Source organism: Vitis vinifera, chromosome 3 (assembly GCF_030704535.1).
Source record: "Vitis vinifera cultivar Pinot Noir 40024 chromosome 3, ASM3070453v1".
Classification (NCBI taxonomy): Eukaryota; Viridiplantae; Streptophyta; class Magnoliopsida; order Vitales; family Vitaceae; genus Vitis; species Vitis vinifera.
Window position 1 is genome coordinate 20,112,501 of NC_081807.1, and position 7,873 is coordinate 20,120,373.

Consider the following 7,873-nt stretch of genomic DNA (forward strand, 5'->3'; position numbering starts at 1 on the left):
CGTTGTTCACCCAAACCAATCGTCGTCTTCGTCGTCAAGTCCTGCAAAATACACCAATGAGGGAAAAAAGTTACTGAACAATTGAGATCTTTGGTAACTCGACTCACAGACATTAAATCAACCTTAAAAGATGGCACACCAAGCACGTTTTTTAAAGTAGCAGCAGAATTCAAAGGTAAATTCCCAATAGATGTAATCGGAGCCTGTTCTCCACTTGGCATAGCAACTGGTGGCAAAAAGGTGTTCTTACTGCTGTTGACAAGCAAAGTTGGAGATGAAGTAATGTGGTCTGTTGCACCACTGTCGATAATTAATCGATGTAGGTGCAACAATGTTTGTAACAAACCTGAGGCAGCAGCATTAGCTTTAGGATTGGTAGATTGTGTTGTCCCTTTACCCTGCATGATAGATAAGATTTGCTGGATTTGCAAATCAAAGAGTCCATTTGTCATTGTCGGCACTTCCTGCATTACTGGACGTTCCTTGACATTGTTGGCTGAAGATTGATGGCTATTGTTGCGCTTGAAATGAGTGCTTCCATGATTAGACCTGTTTGATGCATGTTTAGGGTGTTCTGGTGGGTACCCATTCAGCTTCCAGCATGTTTCTCGTACATGATGGTCACGGTCACAATAAGAGCAATGCAAAGGTTTTCGATTAGATGGGTTAGAACGAGAAGAAGAACCTTGTCCATGTCGAACAGCCAGTGCCATCGGTTCAGCCCTTTGAACAACCATGGCTGAGTTCTCTGTCGTCTCACGTGTAGCCCCCAGGCTTCGTTGCTTCTCCTCTTATACAATGGAAGAGTAAGCCTTGGCAACATCAGGTAGTGGATTCATCAACAAAATCTGCCCTCGGATTGCATTGTAGGACTCATTGAGTCCCATGAGAAACTGCATCAATCTGCGTCTCTTATGGTCTGCCCCACAAGAGCAAACAGTGTCATTATAGGATCCTAGTTCATCCCATAACTTTTTAAGCCTTGTGTAATAAGCTGCAACAGTCATCTGATCTTGAGTAAGACAGGCAATGTCCCTCTCAATCTGAAAAATACGAGGGGCATTGCTTTGAGAAAAACGATCCCGAAGGTCTTCCCATACCTCCTAGGCGGTGGTTGAAAAAATGACACTGTCTGCAAGGTCCTGTGAAAGTGAATTGAGAATCCAAGAGAGGATCATATCGTTGCATTTTTTCCACGAAGCATGTTCGTCTGGTTTGTCTGTGGCAGACAGCATTGTGGTGGTCCCATCTATGAAACCTAACTTGGACTTGGCGTTCAAAGAAATCGTCATGGCTCTACACCATGTCGAATAATTATCCCCATTGAGGGGCTTGGAAACGAGCACCATTCCTGGATGATCAGAATGGTGAAGAAAATATGGATTGGCAGAATCAAGTTTGCCTCCATTCGAAGGTTGCTGTTCCGTCATGATTATGAGAAACAACAAAAAAAGGAACGGTAAAAAAGAAAGAGGGCAGAGAGCTAGGGTATCGTTTCCTGCTCTGATACCATGTAAAAAGGAAAAATAATATTTGCCTTGAATAATTTTATTGAATCAGGAGACGAAGATTTATACAAGAGATTTCCTACAATCATGCTAATCTATTCTAGGTATAAAAGGCAACTGAATAAATATACAATTAATACAATATATTTTGCCATATACAATTAATACAATATTGACCTTTCCTTCTTAACAGAAGAAAGTAGAGAAAAGTTTGAAGGGACACCTTTATCCCTCTTTTGGACAATTTGGAAATAGAAAAATAAAAAATCTTTTAAGAATGTGGATCTCTCAATCCAAAGGTTGAAATACTTGTCTTTGTGCAACTTGTTAATTTGGTGAAAGATTGATGTTCATTGTAAATTTCATTAATTGGATGGGGTAGATTTGAGGAAGGGGGTAACTTTTTGTTTTCTCTTCTTTTTTTGGTACTTCTTGATTGACATTGTATATATTATGTGTACTTTGGTGCGTCATTTTTAGTGATTTTTAATACTAATCTCATTTATTGATAAAATAAAAATAAAAATAAAGGCCATGCATATCATGAATTTTATTTTATATTTAATTTAAATATTTTAAATTTAAAATAAACTTTTTAATTTAATATTAAAATTTAGTAAATAAAATAGAATTAATAGAAATTATTTGATTTAATATTAATAAAGAAAAAAAAAAAAAGAAAGCAACGTGTCACATCTAGATGCTCCCTCGTGAATAGTAGGTGAAATTCCAGGTTTCAGCTCTAGCATATAATTATCCTTTTTGAATAGAGGTTCTTCCGTTGGTAGAGCTTCCTAGATTAATGTATTCTTAGATTCTTGAAAATTAGGAAATAAAAAAAAATAAAAAAAATCAAGAAGAATGGTTTTTAGTTTTTCAGATGTTTGATTTACCATGAAAAAAAAATAAATATAATTAAAATTAGTTAGAAATTTATATCTTTTTAAATTATTTAATCTCTGATAAAATAAATTAAAAAATTTAAAAATAATTTATTAATTTCATATCAAAAATTATTTTTCTTTATCTTTTCTCTTATTATATTTTTTTCATTATTTTCTTTTATTTTAATTTCCCTTGAATTTTCTAAAAACCAAACATAATGTGAAGATTTTTGAAAAGAAACTCTTAGAACTATGTTTGGTTTTCAAAAAATTTGAGGGAAAGAGTAAGGGGAAGAAAATTGAGAGGTGGAAGGAAAGAAAAAGTTAAGGAAAATAAAAAAATATTCAAAACCAATAAATTATTTTTAAATACTTTTTCAAACCCATTTCACTTATTCCCTCCATTATACAAAGATTCAATAATTTTAAAATATATAAATTTTAATCAATTTTAATTATATTTTATTTAATTTCATATTTTCCATAATGAGTATAATTTAAGAAAGCTATTTTCCTTCACATTTTTTTTTTCAATACTTTCGGGAATCAATAGTCTTAGGGCTCGTTTGATGGTGTTTTTCAAAATTTGTTTTTAGAAGTTGTTTCTAAAATAGAGAACAAAAAACAAATTTTTAGAATATTTTTAAAACAAGAATATTTAGTAAGATGTTTTAAAAAATAATTTTTTAAAATAAAAAACAAAATACTTGTTTGGATGAAAGAATCTATATTGTTTTTAAAAATAATGTCTTACTTTTATTTTATAAATTTAATTTATAATAATATGAAATCAAATTCAAGTTAGGTCTTATTAAAAAATAAAAATTTAAATCTAGATAAATAAAATTTTTTAATTATGAAACAAATTTTTTTTTTATAAAAAATTACTAATAAAAATAATTTTACTATTCATTTTTAATACAAGTCAAACAAATACTTTAATTATTATTTTTTAATTTCTTGTTTGATCATAATTTCTTATGTTTTTTTTCTAAGAAATTGTTTTTGAAGAACCAAAAAAAGGTTTTTAATGTTTTATAAAAATAAGGATATTTGGCAAGTTGCTTCTATAAAAAAGGATTTAAAAAAAAAAAAAAAAGACTTGTTTGGATAAATTGTTTTCCTTTTTAAATTTGTTTTGATTTTTAAAAACATTTTAAATTCAATTTATATAATATTACTTAATTAAATTTAATTGAAGTCTTATTGAAAATGGAAATAATTTTTTAATTATAAATAAATTAAAATATATATAGTTTTTAGTAAAACATAAATAGTAAAATTATAGATTTTATTTTTAATAAAAAATATATTATTTTATTATATATTAGAAAAAAATTATATTTTATTATATTCATAAATTTCTAGTATTAATAAATTTATTATTTTGGTTTTAAATTATTTTTAAAAATTAATAGACTTGTTAACAAATCCAAAGTATTAAGTCTTGATTAATTTGAAGTTAATTTACCTAACCAAAAAGATGGAAAAATAATAATTCTATGTAAAAAAGAAATAATAGAAGAAATGTTTTTCTATTGTTTTTAAAAATAAATGAAAACAACTTTTACTTATTTTCTTGTTTTATATTTTATTTTATTTTAAAAAATTAGAAACATAAAACAATAATCAAATAGTATTATAATTTTTAAAAACTGTTTTAAAAAACTTTGCTGTCTTTAGGGACAAAAATCTGGTAAAATGTATATTATGTTGAAATGTTATAATAAATTGTTATATATATATATATATATATCTGGGGGAGTGGGCACCAAAGTGGCGTGGAAGCCACTGCCAGGAAGCGAGAGCAAGAGAAATGGAGAGGCAGTGGTGGGTCGTGGGTTCCCGTTCTCCATGACGGAAAGCCCGCATTTTGAGCCTCCAAACCCGCTCCGATCTGTATCAAATTTTGAGAGGGAGTTCAATTCGTGGAGATGAGCATCACTACGGAGTCGGATTCCGAATCCAATGGTTGGATTTTCGGATTTTGGTAGGGCGATTTATTCCCGAAATTTTTATTTAATATTTTCTCGGAGAATTTGTGGATGTTGTTAAACACTAGATCTACTTATCATTGTGATGGATGGTTGAGGTTTTATATGTACGATTGTTCTTTTAATTTGTTGTTGAATATATGAATATTTGGATGGATTTTAGTGGGAATAATGGTAGAGTAAAATTTAGAAATTAGTTGTTGATGACATAATTTACATGGATTAAAGAGGGATATTTGTATGAAATATTGGAATTATTTGGATTGTCTTTGGAAGAGGAAATGAAAATTTTGGGTGATTATTTTGATATATATTAGTGTTGAAACAAAGAAAATTATCTTTAGAAAAATGAAATAGTGATAATTTAAATTGTAGAAATTTTAATTTTATTGCATGCTTAAATTGAAAAAAAAAATGTTGGATGTTGTTACATATTTACCATGTTTATTTTATATTATTAAGTATAATTATCTGAGTTGAGGATTGGACAATGGTTATATATTACATTGTTACATTCATTTGCATCCATGATTGTGTAGTAGGAAAGATAAAGAAATGGTTGTGTGAATTAGAAACGAGAATGACAAGAGCCGAAGAGGACAAAAATGAAAAGAAAAATGAGAAATGAAAGGACCCTAGAGAGAGCAAATTAAGAAGGGAGTAAGATCCCTGATGTGAAAGACACAAAAGTTTACTTGGGAAGACTCTGAATAGGGAGTGTATTTAGGTACAGATGTGTGTCCTTTGGTGAAAGCTCAAAACAATAGTGCATTGCTTAATTGTGTGTGGGTATTTGCATCATGTTTGCATTTGGGAGAAGGATTTGTATGAATTAGTTGAATGACATCAATTGTATATTGAGCGTATTATTAGAGACTAAAATGATTTATTTATTTATAAACTTAGAAATGTTTGATATGCTATAAACATGATTGAATAAGAAAATTGATCATTTTGATTGGTTTAATTTTTTATGATTGAGGTTTCATTTAATGCATATAATGTAAATATAATAGTATATTCAAGCATGTGATGGTTTTATATTCACCTAAAATATTTAACCCATTGGATGTGAGACATTCTATTGAGCAAGGTGGAAATGCTCACCCCTTTATTTTCTAAAATTTTTTATATATAGATATAGTTTATTTGAAACTACAAGAAGATTAAGGAGTATTCCAGAAAGTCCCCGAAAGTAAAGGAGCCATAGTAGTAATTGTTTTTAATTTATATTACCTCTTTGACATGTATTACTTTGAGTTATATTGATTTTTATAACTTAAATTATATTTTGTTAATTTATGAAACATCTTTGGAAATATTTTTTATTTAGAGAGTATTGTGAATATTTGAGTAATTATCTTGGGTGGTAAGGTGATTAATAGACTTATTATACTTGTGAGCAGGTGATGATTGGTTTGGAAAAAAAAAATTCATATTGTAAATCTTAGTTTCATAAATTTAATTGGGATTAGATGTCAATTTATTAAAAAAAAAAAATCAAATTATAAGGATCGAATGTCTGCTTGGATAGGAGTAACTCTTAGGGTCAAACCTTCGACCTGGGGTCACGGGTCAAATTCTAGGTCGCTAGGAATTTGGGTTGTGATAGAATTTAAGCTCAAATACCAAGATCAATATTCTTAGCCAGATACCCCAATGCTGACAGAGCTGAACAGGATTGGTAAGGATTGTTGGGAGGTGGAATAACCATCCAAAGCTTGGTGTCAACAAAGTGAACTTCTCCCTAGAGGAAGATGACACCATCATCCGCATCCAGCAAATGTCGTTTCATTTTTTATGTAGCACACGATTTAAGTTCATCATTAGTTTCTATTTTAACTCCATTATTAGTTTCTATTTTATGTTCATCATTATTTTCCTATTTCAATTATCTCCTTTATTTTTGCATATCAAACATTATTGTAATATAATTTTTCAGAATTATTCCTTTATTTTCATATTATATTGTGATATTTGTATTTGTTCTTAAGTGCTTTTTTCATTTTGTTTCGAAACAAATCTTCCGTTGCACTAATTTTTTTTTTAATTAGTAAAAATATGTGGATTAAGAATCCAACAATCATGAATAAATAATGAAAATCATCCTCATATTTTTCCATTATGATGTGATGTGATATGATATGATAGTGTGGTGATCAATTTGAGTTTTGAGGTAGGAGTTCCTGTGTTGTGTTGCAGGTGAGCATTTATTGTAGAAAATCATCTTCCTAGGCTAAACACTAATGCTATCAAGAACCGCTGGAACGACCATTAGAAGAAGAGGCTTGCGATTACAAGTTACCTTGAGCAACACCTTCTCCACCATGAGCAGGACCTTCCCACGGATGATGATGAGACCAGTGATCACTCTCATTATCCCTAATTTCAAAGGCATGTACTTAGGACTTCATAAGGCATGTACTTGGGATTCTCATTATCGCTAATTTCAAAGATAAGTACTTAGGACTCTCATTTATCCTTAATTTAGCGATTTCTTTAGCTAGTCATGTGTTTAGGAATTGAACTAATTGCATTTGGATCAACATAGGGAATCAAAGAAGCAAACTCAGCCATCAATGCCGCAAGGTCATCTCCCTGGACAAAGTGATAACTAGTCTCATCATCCATGAAAAGATGTTGCTTAAGGTAGAGAAGGTGTCACTTAAGGTCACTTGTAGTAGCAGGCCTCTTCTTCAAGTGGTTGTTCCAGCGGTTCTTGATAGCATTAGCAGATCGGCCAGGAAGATGATATTTTGCCATAGATGCCCAGCTGCAACACAACACAGGAAGTCCTACCATAGACTCAAGGTGTGTTTTATATTATGTTGATCAGGGTTTGTAGGTTGATTTATGAGTACTGAGTAGGATTCTCATATGATGATAGTGCTAATTCCTCTCATCATCTACTGCATCAACTCCATTCTCCAATTTTCTTACTTCAACTCTTTTGAAATGACCTTTAATCACATAATTCAACCTTGGAGTATATATGTTCTAAATCTTTTTAATTAATTAGGTTTTATTTTTCTTGTCTAAAAATTAAAAGAACTAATACAACATAACAAATTAAGATAAAGTCAACTAGTTTACACATCTACAATCCAATCTCCCACACCAAGATTTTGAAATGATCAATTCTAGGCCCTAGGGCAGGCTATTTCAGTTGCCTTGCACAAAGCTGGCACTAAGAGACAATAATATTATTCCACAGTGAGATCATGATTAAGAGAAAGAAATAAGCAAGAAAATAGAATTTTGATAATAATCAATATTAATAGATATTTAAAGGATAGAATAATTCCTAAATAAAATAGTAAGCTTTATTTTTAAAATATTGAGGGTTTGTATGTTAACAGCTATAAAAAATAGTTTATGTTTTTTAGAATAAAAAAAAATGAGAAAATATGTTTGAAAATTAAAAAATAAGTTTTCTGTTTTCAAAAATATACATAACATATGTTTTGAGGGCATTTTTTTTTTAACT

The 7,873-nt window shown here is 29.9% G+C and overlaps 1 long non-coding RNA gene across 1 annotated transcript; it reads left to right on the forward strand.

The window, feature by feature from the left end:
* Nucleotides 1-4,162: 4,162 nt before the first annotated feature.
* Nucleotides 4,163-7,375, forward strand: LOC104878929 (uncharacterized). Its single transcript, XR_785527.3, has 2 exons — nt 4,163-4,382; nt 6,589-7,375. It is a non-coding gene; the product is annotated as an uncharacterized LOC104878929 (long non-coding RNA).
* Nucleotides 7,376-7,873: the final 498 nt, after the last annotated feature.